The sequence below is a fragment of the Sus scrofa genome, chromosome 8 (genome assembly GCF_054392235.1).
Source record: "Sus scrofa isolate SSC_HxYL_T2T_F1_AM1 chromosome 8, Sscrofa_HxYL_maternal_Yorkshire_Landrace_v2.0, whole genome shotgun sequence".
In the NCBI taxonomy this organism is placed as follows: Eukaryota; Metazoa; Chordata; class Mammalia; order Artiodactyla; family Suidae; genus Sus; species Sus scrofa.
Window position 1 is genome coordinate 21,688,832 of NC_139390.1, and position 18,761 is coordinate 21,707,592.

At 37.0% G+C, this 18,761-nt stretch overlaps 1 long non-coding RNA gene across 6 annotated transcripts in view; it reads left to right on the top strand.

Annotated features, from left to right (window-relative positions):
• LOC110262070 (uncharacterized) overlaps nucleotides 1–18,761 on the top strand; it is a 1,266,882-nt gene that overhangs the window by 709,932 nt on the left and 538,189 nt on the right. The window contains exon 4 of one of the 6 annotated variants that reach the window (XR_014813697.1): nucleotides 1,698–1,752. The exons of the other annotated variants lie outside the window; for them this stretch is intronic. This is a non-coding gene — a long non-coding RNA (uncharacterized LOC110262070). The remainder of the gene's footprint in view (nucleotides 1–1,697; nucleotides 1,753–18,761) is intronic. 6 annotated transcript variants of the gene reach the window in all.

The window sequence follows — 18,761 nt, forward strand, 5'->3', positions numbered from 1 at the left end:
CCAGGCAGTAAACTCCATAGGACAGGGATGGGACTGTCTTGTTCCAAAGTATATTTCTAAAGCCTCATCCAAGAGCTAGCATGCAGAAAGCACCAAAAAGTATGAGTTAAATGAACAAATGAAACAGCCAGTTGGTGAGCCTGATAGAATCACAAAAGTATTTACCCTCTCAAATAAAAGATGTCCAATACTTAATCCAAAAAGTATCATGATCATGGTAATATTTATTCTAAGGTCCCTTTTCTGCAACCCAAACCTAGCCAAACAAATCCAAGCATCCAGAACCAGAAAGGGTGTGATCTGAAGAGCTGTGCATTTGGGCCAAATCTCATAATGATGAAACACTACTAACCAGCAAATCCATCCTTGTAAATCAAAAGGGAGAATAAGAAACCGTTGACAAGATTTAACAACTTATTGTTTTTAGAGTTTTGTTAAACTAAATTCAGTCATTTGAATTCACATCCAACCCACCCTCTGCTCTTTCATTTCATAAACAGCATATATCAACAAAAACAAATATGATTTTTAAACCCCTTTGCTACTAGAGTCTTACGATAATTTAAAAGTATAAAAAGCATTGCTTTGCAAGTTGTTTATAAGTGCACTCTGTGTCATGCCTTATGACATAAATAATTAGCTTTGCTAATTGTGTTTCTTTTTTCATAACTAGAGTAGGAAAATCATTGTAATGTATTGGTGCCATTAAATTAGACTACTTATCTCAAAACAGAGAAAAAAGTGTTTTAAGCTGTTTTACCTACAAGATTTCTACACTTCAAGGAGGGCTGTCTGTGGTATGAAGTAATCATTCTAGAAAGAAGATTGAAAACACTTATGATATCCAGCCGTTGTGTATTCTGCTAGCATGATTCTAGTTTAGTAGCAAAAAGAATTCAATGTGATAATAGTCATAGCTGACTCTTATATAGAACAAGGGTGTGCCAGGAATGGTTTCAGATGCTTTCCATTCAGTGTTTTACTTCTTCTAGCCTCACAACAAATCTATATGATGGGTAAATTATTCATATTCTCCCATTACAGAGGAGGACACTAAGGCACAAAGAAAAAAAAGCAACTTCACTAAGGTTGCCCAGCTGGTGAGTGGCCAGGGCTAGGGTTTCCACGTTGCCACACTGGCTCTAGAGTGTTTCTCAAAGTGCCTCTCAGGAAAAACGGGAAATTGTGAAATAAGGCATATGCATTCATATTTTGATGCCATGCTTATGAATTAGTGACCTGAATACAATATGTGGACTCTGGGCCTCCATTTCTTCATCTGCAAAATTGGGATAATAATGAGAATAGAGGAACTGAATGGCGGTACATGGGCGAGCAATCTATAAACCCTTAAATCATACCTAAAATACAATTCATGGTTTAGGGAGGCAAATTCCCATGACTGACGTTTTTCAAGACCCAGGTTACAAACTGAAGTATAGACTGGCAGAAGCGGCAGAAACATGTTTATAACTTCTGACCCCTGTAATTCCACAGAGGTGAACTTAAGACTCCTTTTAAATTAGGGACAATTGAATGACAGAGTGAGCTGGAGTAAGAAATGCAGACTGTACTAAGACACATCAATAAGCTCACCTATGAGCCATAGAAATTGAGAACTTGGAGAGAGTCAATGAGATTTTTAGGCTTAATAGGACAAATGTAATTAACTGAATAGTAAGTCTTCTGTCCCACAGGACTGCGGTGGAAATTGGCCTTTGACAGAAGAGCATCAATAATCGCACTGAAGTGGTGAGTATAATTCAAAAATGAAGCTGCAGTGAGATGCATCAGAGAATGCATGCCCCAGAATACTGTAATCATTCTGGTGATCTCTGCATTGTAAAGAAATATTTTTTTCATAATTCACAAACTTCTTGAACTTGAGAATTATAGATTTTGAAGGTTCTAGGTGGCTATAAACTCCATAATGAAATGCAGCTCTTCCAAGGCCAGCAAGGAAATCTGTGATCCAGGATGAACATAGAAATCAAAGAAAAAAATAAAATAGCAAATGAAATTTGAATAAAGAGTTAGGACTTTTAATCACTAAAACCTCAAATTTTACTTACTAAGTTAATTAGCAGCTGGCACATCAAATGATATATGGTGCCAATTCTGGTACAAAACAGAACATTAAAAAATAACTTATGAGTAGGTAGGAAAAGCTTTTTTAAGTAAATAAAAAGCAATGAAATTCTGCAGTTAGATTGCGGTTCAAAACATGTCAATTAAATCTAACTTCAGCAGATAATTATGTCAACTATTGAGAATCATGATCTCCAATGGACATTTCTTCCCCTTCCACTGCTAAAGCCTCCAACTGGCAATTAAGCAAAGAGGAGAGAATTAGGGTGAAATGTAATATTTCACTGTTGGCTCAAGATTTGTTGAGTCCAAGGTCCACACATAAGAAAATCTATTTCTTATACCTATTTAACTTTTCAAACTTGATTTATTGCTGTTTATATATATGGTTGAAATTCCTAACAACCAAGAACATTTTTTTAAAAGATGGCTAGGTACAAAGTCAAAGATAATCTGGATTTTCTTGTATATGCTGGCTTTGCCAGCCTTTTACCCACAATGCAATGATTCATATGAAAATTAAAAAAAAAAAAAATAGAAGAACAGATGGGAAAGTAGCTAAGTTGTGCTAAACTAGGCATTCGGGGAAAGCCAGCAGCCATAGGTATGCCAAAAGCTACAGAAAAAAAAGAAAGCCAGCTTATGGAAATCATGCTCCTACAATGCATGGCACCTGCTTTCACAGTCAAAATGGAAAGAAAAATTGAAGCGAATCTAAATGTTCTTGAAGGTACCAAGAACAGATCCATGGGGGTCTCTCACTTTCACTTTTAACTCAGGGAATTACTTGACAAAATCTTTCTGTAACAGTTTCAAAAAGCTTTGAAAACACTGCATTCTTGAAAATGCAACCCAGGTTTTAAATGATCTTAATTTGCTAATGTGAAAACATAAAGTACTTTTTCCTGATATTCCTTTGGATAATACTTTGTGCATCTCAACTTCTTGACACTGTTTGACCAGTCAGGGGTTTCCCTAGCAGTTTTACTCATTTCAGGCAAAACAAAAACCCAACTTTCATTCAAGGTAAAAACTCCAGTCACACACACATTCACCTCTTCCTTTTTCTCAGCCCACTGCTGTGTGTGTATGTATGTGTGTATGTGGGTGTGCTTGTGTGTGGTAGTGATGGATTCTGCTGTGTATTCTTTTCTTCTTTTTCTTTTTATGGTATGTGGAAGTTCCTGGGGCGAGGGGTGGAATCAGAGCTGCAGCTACAGGCCTATGCCACAGCCACAGTAACACTGGATCTGAGCCACGTCTGTGAACTACACTGCAGTTTGCAGTAACACCGGATCCTTAACCCACTGAGCGAGGTCAGGAATCTAATCTGCATCCTCATAGACACTGTATTCTTAACCTGCTGAGCCACAACGGGAACTACTCTGCTGTGTATTCTTCCTTTCTCTTTTCTGTCGCACTCATCTAAGAGCAGGAGAGAATTTAGAAGTAACCTTATATACCTGACTGTCTATGTAACATCCGCTTCGGGTGGACTCTAATGATCATCAGCATCCTCTGTATGTCAAGCATCAAATGGTGGCTTTCTAGTGGGAGCATTTTCAGTTCTTCAGAGCCTGGGAGGGTGGTACCTTCTTCAGTTATCTTAAGCAGGAGATCTCTTCTGGCCTGACCTGTTCCAAATACAGTTGCTCTAGAATTATCATCTTTATTTGTAGTGTCAGTGCTGGTTTTCATAGGATGAGTAACATTAGGGTATCTGTAGCCTACCTGACTTCTTTAATGCTCAATTTAATAGTGCTAAATGCATGCATATTTTAAAGCCAGTGACAAAGATGCTAGCTTTGTTTTATAGATAACGATCTATTGGCTCTGATAAGAGGTACATCTGGAATAATACAGAATTTAACATTTTCATTCCTGAAGGCAAAAAAAAAAAAAATGTATAGTTCATAAAGTTAAATATGATTAAGAAAATAAGATATGGCGTTCCCATCGTGGCTCAGTGGTTAATGAATCTGACTAGGAAACATGACGTTGCGGGTTTGATCCCTGGCCTCACTCAGTGGGTTAAGGATCTGGCATTGCCGTGAGCCGTGGTGTAGGTCGCAGATGTGGCTCGGATTTGCTCTTACTGTGGCTGTGGCATAGGCTGGTGGTTACAGCTCCGATTCAACCCCTAGCCTGGGAAACTCCATATGCTGCAGGCGCGGCCCTAGATAAGACATAAATAAATAAATAAATAAATAAATAAATAAATAAATAAATAAATAGAGAAAAGCAGATATGGTGGTAAAAATTAAGCTAATCATAAATAATTAAATAGATTTTTTAAAGTAATATTGTTAAAATATCCAAAATCCTTCTTTGAACAAGTAAAAATATGTATAAATTAATTAAATTACTGTAATCAAACAAAATACAGAAAGTAGGACATCAAACAAATGCATATTGACATTAAAATAAGTATAATAAACTGATTTATACAACACATGCTAATAAACTTAAAAATTAAATGCTGCATGACATTTTTGTCTTTTTAGGGCTGAACCCACAGCATATGGAGGTTCCCAGGCTAGGGGTCAAATTGGAGCTGAAGCTGCTGCCTACGCCACAGCCACAGCAACGCCAGATCCCAGCTGTGTCTAAGACCCACACTGCAGCTCACAGCAATGCCAGATCCTTAACCCACTAAGATCAGGGATCGAACCCACGTCCTCATGGATACTAGTCGGGTTTGCCACCACTGAGCCACAACGGCAACTCCTGAGGTATGATTTTTAAGGTAATATTTGTTTCAAAATTTAATTTCCAAAATTATTTGTTGAAAATTAAGAAATCCATCAATAATTTTTATATAAAAATCTGGAGTTCCTGCTATAGCACAGTAGGTTAAGAATCTGACTGCAGCAGTCCAGGTCACTGTGGAGGTACGGGTTCGATCCCTGGCCTGGTGCAGAGGATTAAAGGGTCTGGTATTGCTGCAACTGCAGAGTAGGTCACAGCTGTGGCTCAGATTCAATCCCTGGCCTGGAAACTTCCGTATGCAACAGTTGGGGCCATTAAAAAATACGATATGAAAATTTCAACTTTTTTTTTACCATAGAAAAATTCATTTATTCATATACACATAATGTACAGTATATGCACTGGAGAGAGGATAATTTAATGCTATTTAATAAACAAGGGCTCATTAAATAAATTATAGGAAATATGTAGCTTAGATAGATATATAATACACGTGTATATACATGTATAGATATGATAGAGGTATGTGTATATATGTATTTATTAAATAAATCACAACTTTATAGCTTACAAGAGCAGACCTGATTCTAAACTCCTCAGATTATTAACAAGAGCACAATCTGTACATAACTAGGTGAGGGCGTTTTTATTTTTGAGCTGTTACTTTATTAAAATATAGCGTAAGACTCTGCCCTGTAGAGCAAGTGGAAATTTCCAGCTTCTCACATGAAGAAATAAACATCGTGTTGTTACGATATGGTGGAGGTTTGAGAGGTTCAAGTCCTGACCTTGCTACTTACTAGCTGTGCAGTCTGGGCAAATCCGTTCTCTTCTGTAAGTCTCTGCTTCCTAGTCTATAAAACAAGAATTCTAATCTTTCTTGATTAATTATACAGTGAACAAAATGAGGAAGATGCCCGGCATTGTACTTTTTATGTTTTCATGATGCTGATATCAATACCTGACAGAGCGAAACAGACCAAAAAACCCCCAACAAACAAAAAACAGAATCTCATTCTGTTTTACATCTAAAGTATATGTAAATCCTAAGTCATACTTTACAAAATAAAGGAATTAAAATAATACACAAAAGAATAATACATTCTGACATATCAGGGTTCACTCAAACAGGCTCATATGATAAATAACACAATTCAATGTGGTTATAATACAAGGAAAGAAAAAAATCAAAGACAAAAAATAATTTGGTAAATTCACTTTCTGTATTTCATATAAAGCAATCTAACCACAAACAATCCATACCAAACCCTCCAAAACCAAAAAATCATCAGTAGTAATAAAATTTTTGCTTACCTTTTCCACTAACTTGTATATTAATTCAGAAATTATTGTCAGTTAAAAATGTAATTAGACAGGAAAAATCATAAGAAAGCTGAATTTCCACTTTATCCCACATATTTTATTTTTCTTGATCCTCTTTATAGTAAAAGTCCTAAAACTAGTCATTTATCCTTGATGCTGTCAACTTCTTTTTCCTCTGCTTCTTTAATTCTACTTGTTAAATAGAATTTGTGCCTCCTGGCACACAGTGTTACTTTCTTCAAGGTCACCACAAAACCTGTCGTTTGATAAATATAATGCTCAATTATAAAGTATTACTTAGATTAAACAAGTGCCTGACTGGGAGTTCCCATCGTGGCTCAGTGGTTAAAAAATCCGACTAGGAACCATAAGGTTGCCGGTTCGATCCCTGGCCTTGCTCGGTGGGTTAAGGATCCAGCGTTGCCGTGAGCTGTGGTGTAGGTTGCAGATGCGGCTCGGATCACACGTTGCTGTGGTTCTGACGTAGGCCGGCTGCTACAGCTCTGATTAGACCCTTAGCCTGGGAACCTCCATGTGCTGCAAGAGCGGCCCTAGAAAAGGCAAAAACAAAACAAAACAAAACAAAAAAATGCCTGACCATTCTTTCCTCCTTGATTTACCATATCACTTAGCTTTCAGTACACCACGCTGTCTTGGGTTTTGTTCTAGCTCACTGGCTGCTGCTTCTCAGATTTTTTACTGTGTTCTCAACACTTCCAATCCTCTCAACGCTGGAGAACTCCTGAGTTCACCTCTTGGGCCTCGCCTCATCCCTCTGCCGTTACTCCTTAAGGAACTTTTCTAGCTGCATGCCGTTAAATGTGTCTATATGCCACAAAATCAAAAATTTATATCCCCAGCTCAGGTTATTTGCTAATCTTCAGATGTTTATATCCAACTTCTTACTTGCCGTTTGCTTGTCATCTCTAAAGGGACATTTAGTAGATAGATAAAAATGTGTTACGACCCAAACTGAAATCTCAACATTTCTTCTCAAAGGAAGTCTTCTAAGTTGATGGCAACTCCATAAATCCAGCTGCACAGGCCAAAAGCCTTGACGTCCTCCTTAGTTCCATATTCAATCCATCATGAAAATCTATTGATTCTTTCAAATTTTAGTATATCTAAAACCTGACCATTGGTTCATAGTATCTAGTACTAATTCTTCTATCTGAGCCATCATTCATTTTCATTTGGCTCAGTGTGAAATTTTCCAATATTCTTTCTATTATAATTGACCCCACTCTCTATAATTTGCTCCCAAAATAGCAGCCAGAGTTAATATCACAAATGAAAGTCAACCATGGCCCTCCTCTGCTCAAGGCTCTGTGATATAGTGGTTGGGGGGCTGGCAAGCAGAAACTCTTGGGTGTAAGATAGGTTAGTGGATCCATTGTACAACACAGAATATAGCCAGTATTTTGGAATAACTGTAAATGGAAAGTAACCTTTAAAATGGTGTAAAAATTAAATAAAAAACAACTCTGTAATGGTTCTCTTCTTCACTCAGTGTCAACATCTTACAGAGGTGTAAAACACCCTGTGTGATAGGGTTGTTCATTTTCCTTTCTCTTTTTGTCTGATATTTTATTGTCATTGACTCTATTCCAGCCATATTAATTCCTTTGCTGTTTCTCAGTGATGCAAGCATATTCTAACATGCTCCCCTCTGCCTGGAAATATCCTCTTCTGGATAATTCCTTCAGTTTCTTCATATCTTTGCTCAAAACTCATTTCTATTTGTTTTCACAATAATACGCCAACAATTGATTTACTTCCTTGTAATCGCAAATTCACCCTTCATTGCTGGCTATAAGTACCATTGTGGCTCAGCGGTAATGAACCCGACTAGGATCCATGAGGTTTGATCCCTGGCTTTGCTCAGTGGGTTAAGAATCCGGTGTTACCTGAGCTGCCATGTAGCTTGCAGACACCTCTGAGATCTGGTGTTGCTGTGGCTGTGGTGTAGGCCGGCAGTTGTAGCTCTGATTCTGCCCCTAGCCTGGGAACTTCCGTATGCTCTGTGGCCCCCCCCCCAAAAAAAAAAGAAAGAAAGAAAATGGGGATAAGCTCTTTAAATGTTTTCTCTGTCATGCTGGTCCATGTTAAACCTTGTTAGGAGAAGGCACTTGAGAGACATTACAAAGGAAAGAGAATTTCTTCCTGCTTATAGTTTGCTATCTCAGCAGACTCCTTTGGTACAAGAGACAGTTCCAGAGTTTGGCTCCTACAGCATAGCTGGTTCTCCAGTTCCAGGCTTCTATTATATAATAATTTTCTCCAGAACCTGGGAGCCTACAGAGCACTAGGGTCAGCTCAGCAGCATCTAGGAACTTCTCCTGACACCACCCTCAAGAAATTGTGTTTGAACATCTTTCCTAAGACCTTAAATGGTAGATTCCAGCAAGTTCCACCATCACAGCACCTCAGTGATTTCTCTGCTATTCGGTGCATCACAGCCATGCATTGTCAAACAATATCTGAATTGCCATTTTCCTGTGTACATTATACATTTAAGGTAGTTGTTAGGCTACTTACAATTTAAAAATAACTATTATTAAATAGAGTTGTGACATATTTCTATCTTTTTGTGTGTGTGACTTGCATCAAGTAGATGTGACATTTTATTGTGCTTACAATTTCTCTATGATGAGCCATTCCATGTATATAACACATGAAAATTTGAAATTTGTAATTTTTCTGTAGCTCTAAGACTTCCGTTGTTTTTTATAATTTATTATTTTGTTCACCAATTTAGTAATTAAGTACTTAGCAACCTGGCCCAATATAAGTTTAACAACTAAAATGCATTATTCTTTTACACATTAAACAGGAAATGAGTCAAATAAGTAGAATATATTTTTAATGCTGTAGAAATGAAAAAAATAAAATTCCAGCAATGCAGAAAAATGAAGTTATGGAAAGAGAAAAAAGAGAGAGAGAGAGAGAGTCAGAGAGACAAACAGAAAATGAGGCTATGGAAACAAATTATACTGAGAATTCTCTGCTTTCTGCTATTCTTCAGATGATTCTTTCGGAAAGCAATGGCCCAGAGCTGAACACTAGATTTTTGCTGTTGTGATCAAAACCCAGTTGCCAGATACTGCCAATGTCTGATGTTCTAGAAACACATTTAAATGATAATAAAACAGCAGTATTGAAGATGTTCCAGCTCATATTCATTTGACAGTGAGAAAGTGTAGTATGCTTTGATTGTAATTGCTGTCTGACATTGCAGTGGTTCTCCTACTACCCATGTTTGTTCTAAATTTATTTTCTCTAAAACTCGGAATGGTGTCCCTAGTCAGTCAGCCACCAGGAAACAACAGGGAACATGTTAGGTAAATTGGGAGTTTTTCCTGTTGGAGACGTTAGACCTAAAAATATAGTTATACCACGGGCTGATTTATAGTGGCGCTGTTGGTTATTTACTGTGTTCTCATGGAATAACTCTGTTGTATTTTTGTGATTTACCAAGTGCTTTATGTAAAATTCTGGCTGGTGATTTAACACAGCTCTCTAAATAATTCTTCTCCTCTCTGTGGCTCCTGACGCTCACTCTGATTTATGATGTCAGACTGAAGATGAGAGGCTCCCATATAAAAAAAAAAAGATCATTTCTGAGTAGGAATCTTTTGATGGCAGCCATGCTAGACATTGAAGGGGTCTCATTTAGGAGCTAAAATGCCAACAGGCATGCCAGAGACCGCCCGTGAAATCCCTGGTCTCCACAGCTGTTGAAATCCCATCTCATGTGCCACAGCTGGGACTGCCTCTACAGCTCCCTGAGCTTCCCATTCATCCTGAGAAGAGCTCTAACCAAATTTGGAGGAAAGAACTAGGCCTGTGATAGGGAATAAATCAGTTTGGTATTCTCCCCCCCCCACCTTCTTTTCATCCAACACATCTTAATGATTACACTTCCTAGGTTTGAAAGAACAAGGTTATTTTGGTGTGATATGTTCTGGTCAATATTTGGAGGAATATAGATGGTAAATCAAGTTAGTTATCCTACCGGCATACCTCGCCAACATCAACAGTTTTGTTTTTTATACCGGCAATATTAAGTGGACCGTCAGCAATTATCCAGTGAAGGTGATCGGTCCGGGAAACAAGGGGCCGTGGCTTGAAAGGTTATCAATGATTAATAATAATGCTATTGTCAAATTGGCCTTGTGACATTGGTTACTATCTCTATGGCTGCCCAAATGAAGAGACTGATGTCATGCTGACACATTTTAAAAACAATATGCATAATTAGATTAAAACATTTAAATGATAATAACTGCTATGAAATTACCCCAATTTGTGTGTGTGTGTTTGTTTTTTAAGCCTGTGAATCAACAAGTAGATTTTGAGAGTCACTTCATTGGTTACTTTGGAAACCAGCATCCTGGTCTGTATCCACTTGGAAACTAGGAGTACTAATGTTTTTGTGACTCATACAAAGAAAATAAATGTACCCTAGAGCTTGACTTGATTGAAAGACCCAGGCAGAATGAATCTTGAGGTTATTCTACCTGTAGTTTTTCAGATATAGATTAACTTGTCTTGTTATTTGATTTTAAAGCGCATCTACCATCAATTAAACTATGTCTGGTCACTTACGATGGAGAATGATAATGTGAGGAAAAAGGATATATACATGTATGTGTAACTGGGTCACCTTGCTGTACAGTACAAAATTGACAGAACACTGTAAACCAGCTGTAATGGAAAACAATAAAAATCATTACATAAAAACATTTAAAAAAGACATCAATAGTATTATCAGATATAATTTCTAAATACCTAGATTTCTAATCAGAATAAGTGAAGAATCCCTTTTAAAATATCTTTTACACAACTGTAGCCTTTTATAAAATATAGAACTCTGTAAATTAAGCCATTCACTTTTGTATATTTGTAAAGGGCAAGGTTATATCCATAATTGTACATCAGTCCACACCTATAACTTTGGATAAATGATATTTTCTTTTCTCTGTAATTCGCTTTCCTGTTTTGTATTTCTGTTTATTTCACTCAAATATTGGTCTCAGTTGTTTCTCAGCCTCTGTTTTAAAGCTGGAAACAGATTTCCTACCTTGATGAATGAGCTCTGCCAGAGCTTATATACTTTGATGCCCTGGCACCTCTTGGAGTAATAATGAGAACTGCTGCTTCCTAATAGGTATTGCTGTTAACTCTAGTGAGAAAAGGGATTTTACATGATGATTTACTGACTACACAAAACGATTCCAAAACTGATTTGCTGGCTGACAAGTAACAATAATATTACCAGTTGATATTAAACTTACATAAACGAAAACCTAATATAAAAAGCTGATTTTAAAAAATAGTTCTGTGCTGACATATCTAAAATGAAAAGATCTAAGTCCTCTATCTTAATGGCTTGTGGGCTTGAAAATCAACTGCATGTAAGATGAGTAGCCAACTGCCTGATGGCTGTGATAGCTCATAGATAACCTTGAGAGAATAATCATCTGCAGATCCATGCGACTCCTTACCTTGACTTTTCTCATCCCAACAGTCTCCAAAATGTGTGTCCCTCTATCTGTGATAATGGCATTTCTTTTTAAATCAGAATACAACATGAAATACCCCGTAACCATCTATTCAATGTCTGGAACTACAGCCCAGCCTTCCAAATAAATTCTGATTATATTAAGCATACTCTAAAATGTGTATTATCTCTTTGCTCTATACAAGTGGAAGGAAAATAAGTTTAACTGCCCACTGCATGACGGGTGGGTGGGTGTGTCCTACTAAATTCTGGCCATTATAGAGTCAGGAGGCGATGTGGACCAAAATTCCAAGAGGAAAAACAATTTGTCCTGATCTACAAAGCTATTAAGTTTGGAATTGAAATCTAGGTCAGTCTAGTTTTTTAACCAGTGAGCTTTACATGATATTAATACAGGTATCAAAAGTTTTATTATCATAACCACTACTGACTTCTTGTGGAAAGAAAACATTCAGCTACCAAAAAAAAGTATATACGGAAAAACGTGAATTTGTTTGCTTATGACGTCTGTGGGATACACCAGAAAACCAAAAATGAAAACGAAATCAAGCCTCTCCTCACCAGGAAAGAGTACAAAAGCTTTTAAAATATCTTTCATGAAGCAAAATATTTTGAAGATAGCTGCAAAGGAGAAGGTCTCGTGGTTTAGACACTGCATTTGCCACCTCACGGCATCTCCTTATACCTTTTCGTCCAAAGACTTTGTTCAGCAAAAGCTTTGACTAGCTCGAAATAGGTTAAAATAGAATCACTGGTCACACATACACTTTTCATTTTATAGATGAGACATTTGATGCCTAACGGGAAGGGAATTATCTGAGCTTATGCAGACAGAGAGAGGAAGAGCTGGGACTCAAAAGTTATGCCCCGGATTCCCTGTGCAGAGCTCTTTGCACTTTACCAAGCTGCTTTTCTGATATTTGACTAGCTTTGGAAATTGCAGATTCTAAAGGCTATGAATCCAAATGCTTGTACATTTGGCTTTTCCTTTGTACATTTTATAATAGCTCAGTGGCTGTGGAGAAGGTAATCTACTTCTCAGTGTGCGTGTTCTTTTACTACCGGCGATAATCTACTGAGTTCTGGAGTTCCCATAATATAAGCAACTCCCTTTGTGACTTTCAATTGCTGTAGGTCTGTAATGGTGCTTGGCACTTTAATAATTAGTCTACAGGGAGCTTTAATAGAGTAGGGCAACTGTTTTAATTAACTTAATCCCCAGAACATGAGTTGACCATTAGACATCAAATCACAGTTTAGCTCCAAGAGTATTTGAACTCTGAGGAAATCACATTTGTAACTACAGTGGGGATAACATTATCTTCTGTTATAAAACAATGCAGCTGCAGCTGACTTGGCTTCACTGGCCTCTGACACTGTGGTAAATGGAAGCCATTATTTCTATTGGAATGAATGTATAATGAAAACAGCTTAAGAGTTTGGCTTTGGGTAGTGTAGAAATGATGTGTGTTGGCCTGATTCATGAGAAGCAAAAGAGAAATAGGAAAGAAAGCCATTTTAAAACTTGCAGAGTGCATATTTTCAGCAGAGTCAAGAAATACATGTTGCAGAGTGACTGAGAAAGTTAATTTGGCTCCAAAAGAACAGTGTTGCAATAACATGGTTTTATGCTCTGATAACTTTGTATTATTCTTTTAAACTGTAGGACCAACTATTTTAGCCACTTGTTTATTCAGACACCTTTATTAGACATAAACAATGTTTAGGGAAAATGCTAGGTGCAGAGGACATGAAAAGTATTTGCAACCATAATAAAATCACAAGCTGGAGTTTTACAAAATACATTTTCATCTACATAAAGGGATTTTGTTCTTATAACAAATTGAAGAGATTCTTTTTTCCCTGGTTCATGTATTCCTTTCTACATCCCACATACAGTTGAGACATCTATTATTTAGGCAGGGTACTAGGCCTTTGGGGATGGAAAGAAATAAGACATATAAGGTAACCTCCATGAACTTAAAGTGAATGGATAGGAAAAGCAAGAAAAGGGGCAATTAAACACTGTGTGATTAAGTTGGATAATAATGTTAATTATAGGGTGTTACCAAAGGACATAGGAAGGACACATACTCCGTCTGGAGATTCCAAAAGTTTTCATAGATGACATGATACTTGAATTAAAAAGCTGAAGATCAAGAAGCTGTATTCAGACCTCGAGTTGAGTAACTTTGCTCCAGGAAAAATGAGTAAATGTGCAAAAGGACACAGATTCAAGAGAAATTCACCCTGATTTTTAATCTTAAAGAGATTATTGCTGTTGGATATTTTAAAAATGTTATACTGCTTCTGAGATTTGTTGAAATTATACTCACTCTGTGCATGCCTAGTCCTAAGCATTTTCACTTGCAGTATATAATTTTCTTCTCCAAAAAAAAAAACCCCTCTGAACTAAGATGGTTCTACCTTAATACTTTAAAGTGTGGTTTCTATTGACATGAGTTTCAGAATCCTAGAATCGTAGAAAATCAGATATGGGAGAAACCTTCAAGCAACAGAATGCTTGAAAAGCATTAATGGATTCTTGACATTTCTGACAAGTCTTCATTTAGTATAAGTTAGTATACCTCCATTATAATACTAAGAATATTCATTCCATTTTTGAGCATCTTCAACATTGCTAACATTGCCACCCATCTTCCCAAACCCTATTTCTGAAGTCACTTAGGTGAATTGCTCTTCAAGGGTAGTTACAGTTATTCCCCCTTATCAGTGGGGGGTACTTTCCAAGACCTCCAGTAGATGTCTAAAACCATGGTTAATATTGAATATTTTCATACATACATACCTATAATAAAGTCTACTTATGAATTAGACACAATAAGAGATTAACAATCACTTAAAATAGAACAATTATAACAATATATAGTAATAAGAGCTATGTGAAGGTAGTCTTACACTTATTTTATTGAACTCACTCTTCTTCTTGTGATGGTGTAAGATGACCAAATGCCTACATGATGAGGTGAAATGTGGTGAATGATGTAGGCATTGTGATGTAACATTAGGCTACTTCAGTTGGCGATTCCACATCTGTGAGTTTGATTCATGATTAGTTGAATCTGCATATGCAGAACATGCAGTTACAAAGGGCTAAATGTACTACACTACTTCATGCAAGAGACTTGAGCAGCCACAGATTTTGTTATCCATGGGAGTTCTGGAGCCAAACCCCTACTGATACCAAGGGAGGACTTAAATGACCTTCTGATGATACATTAGAAGGAGGCCTTTCTGCTTCAGATGATCCTGGATCATTGAGCCATGATGATATCAATGGTCTGATGTAAGGAGTAGATGTGTATGGTTGTGGATCCTGGTGGAGGAAGTGGGACAGCATGACATTTTATTACAGAACTCAGAGTGGCATGTAAATTAAAAACTGCTAAGTTATTTATTTATGAAATGGTCCATTTAATAGATTTGGACCTGGTCAATGTCATGTAACTGTAACGATGGAAATCAAAACCATGAATATGGGGGGGGGGGCTACTGTATTTAAGTTTTTGAAGCTGTACATCAGGCTCCTTATAAATCTTCTCATTTCAGGTCAATGTATATCCACAGGGACCTTGTTATAGTTAAGCAATTGAGTTATAAAATTATGCAGCAGTCAAATTTTGCTTTCAAGGGATAGACTGTCGATCGGGGAGACAAATCTGTAAAATATTGACTTTCATGCTAGGCGGGGTGATGTGCCCAAAGAAAATGGAACATCCCACCAGAACTCAGAGCAAAGATCCGTATATTCTCACTTGGATATTAGAGGAGATGTTAGAAAGGAATAGGTATTTTAGGTAAACCTTAAAGAATGGGAAATGTAGGCAGAGAATGAAATGATTGGAAATCTAGGTTAAGGATAACTTCGTGCATGGACTGTCCAGTGTTTATGATGCCATGTTTGTTGCAGGGTATTTATAATAATGTAGAAGGGGATAGGATTAGAAAGGGATTATGAGTGTAAAGTCATTTTGAAAAAATCATGAGCTTCTAAATAAAAACAGAAAGAAATATTCTAACATATGATATCACTTACATGTGGAATCTAAAAAAAAAAAAAAAATGACACCAATGAATCTAGATACAAAACAGAAACAACCTCACTGACATAGAAAACAAAATTATGGTTACCAAAGGCTGAAGGGAGGGACAAATTAGGAGATTGGGATTCATAGCTACAAACACAGCTACAAACTACTATACATAAAATAGATAAGGAGCAAGAATTTACTGGATAGCATGGGTAACTATATCCAGTATCTTGAAATAACCTAAAATGGAATATAATCTGAAAAAAAGCGAAATCATTTTATTGTACACCTGAACCTAATGCAATATGGCAAATTATACTTCAGTTTAAAAAAAAACAAAAAGAAAAAACAGAGAGAGAAGGTCTACTGCATGGAAGTTAGTAATCAACATACAACCTTCCTCCTTGGCACTTTATAAAGGAGCAAATACCTGTGCTTACCAATTAATCTATTCTATTTTAATACCGTACTTCTTCGCAAGTTGGTTTTCGTAAGTGAGATCCAGACTTTGATTGTTTTTAGAGTAACTCCTGCACTATTATCAGTTTGAATAATATTGATTGAAATTGTTGAAATTTTGTCTTCCTTACAAAATCCCAGAAGTCCTTTATAGAGTGCCTTGAAGCATAACCCCAAATCTCTTCATGAATGTTTCTGAAGTATCCTTAAAATAGTTTGATGTTAAACTGTTAAAATAACTACTAAAATAGTTAGCACATTTAAAACATTTTTAAACAGTCGAAATGTAGAGCTCTATGTTCCTAAATACTCATATCCAAGATATAGTCATGCTTTTACAAATTTCAATTTCAACTGGGAGAGCATGATGATATAATATTTCCAGGTGCATCCATATCAGAGGGAAAAGAGTAAACAAAACAGCTTTTTCCTCTGGTTTCAATGACCCCTCTAGCCAGAAGCCCCATTTTCTCTCCTGATCTTGGTCTGCTTTCAATTTGGGTAATGCTAAGTGCAGCAGTATCCCTCAGCAGAAATCATTGAATCCGTGGTATAAGTTCTATGTTTCAAGGACTCACAGTGACTTTTGTACTTCATTCAGTATGTGTTCTGAATTAGGAGTACAGGTAATCATTAGAAGAATAAGAAAGTCTAGACTCAAACCCAACTTGTATTTTTGCTCTATCTGAGCAAACTGGATAAAAGAAAGAGTTCATTTTTATTATTCTAGTTTCAAGCACCACTCTCATGTACAACATTAAAGTTGGCAAATCACCCTCTTTCTTTAGGAGACAGTGCAACAGGTCCAACTGACTATGTGCCAGTCCACTATTCTGGTGTCCCTTTATTCACAGCCTCCTCTGCCAATCCCCACATTCACTTATTCTAATCACTTAATAAACATGTATTGGATGTCTACTTGATGTCTGTTATGTGTCAGGAGCAGTCTTCAGTTCTGGGGATACATCAGAGAGAAAATCAGGCAATAATCTCTGTTTTAGGGGAGACATATAGTAACCAGTAAACTCTAGACAATAAAATTGTTATGTTAAGGGTTATAGTGCTGTGACAAACTAGATCTTGGAAGAGAATCGAGGGGTCTAGGGCAGAGATTAAAAGTGGTGAATGCTATCAGTCTCACTGAGAAGGTGACATAGACATGATTTGAAGGAGGGAAGGGATGGACCAACAAGGGAATCTGAGGGAACACACAGTGCAAAAGTTCAGAGGCGGAAAGTGGATTCCAGGAGCCTTATAGTTCTAGCATGTAGTGATCACAAAGGAGAGAACTAGGAGGTAGTGTTTGGAGGGAGAGAGCATCTGGATAGTGTTGAGCTGTGTAAGGCATTGTAAAGACTTGGGCTGTTTCTGAGAAAAAAAAGTTTGGCCCTCAAGGGTATGAAGCAGATGAATGTCTTAATTTTTAAAAGAAACATTTTGGCCTTTGTGTTGAGAAGAGCCAGAAGAGGAGAAAGGTTACAAATTGTGAGACCAGTTAAGAGGCTATTGTAATAATGCAGAGAGTGATAGTAGTGGAATACAGAGATAAGTGTTCTAAGTCTTCATCAAAGTAGAGATGATGCTATTTCTTAATTGATTAATAAGGTGTATGAGAGAAAGGAACAAGTCAAAGACATTCCCAAAGTTTTGACTAAACATTTGAAAGGACAGAATGGACATTAAATGAGTTGAGAAAGACTGTGGATATGGCATGTTTTGGAAATTATGGGAGTAAACCCTGGATGCCACTTTCCCAGTCTTCTGGAGCATCTGCACCATTGGTCTCATGCCACCTGTAATGTCCGAACCCTGTTCCTTCAAAGGTCCTAGTTAGAGAATTTGGAAAAACTAAAATTGAGAGCTCTACTGAACTAATAAGAGAAGTCATCTTGGCAACTCCTGTTGCCTCAGGTTGGAATCATCCTTTCATACTGTCCACAGGGGTCTCAGATCTCTATTCAGATGAGCAAAGTAAAACAGTAAACATCTTAGACCAATTATTGAGTGAGAGCAGTGCTAAAATAAGCTGGGCTGTTTTGGAAAGTCAAAATCTCAAAATGACATCTAAATCATGCTATATGTGTAGCTTGCTACCTTGACCTTGAAGCAAGCCAGGAGTGTCCACTTACCCATTAGGGAGGGTAACCATAGCATCTTAGGACCCAGGATAATTTTAAAAGGTGCATGATAATGTTTTAATGTATTGTAAAATCAGAAAAATAAATTAACATAACTCGCCTGTGATACATCCATGTTTATACCAAAACAATCATAAAGTGCAATTTTATTGTTTAGCTGAAACTAAACCCAAAATTGCCTAGGGTCCAGGAAAGGTACAATGTGACTCAGAGGTCCAGATCTGATTATGACTCTATTCCATACTAAACTCACCTGATATTACTGAGTTTATTCTTTTGCATCAGAACACCCAGGTCTATATTACCAGAGTTCTGAAACTCCATCTATCAAACTATTTCCTCAGAGGGTTATTTGTTTATAAAGATAGCATGCTTGGTTTCTGAATTTTCTCTATTAAATCTTGTTGGCAATGTGCTATTTATGTGCTCTAGAATAAACCTTGTGAAATAAAATATTAGAGAAGTATA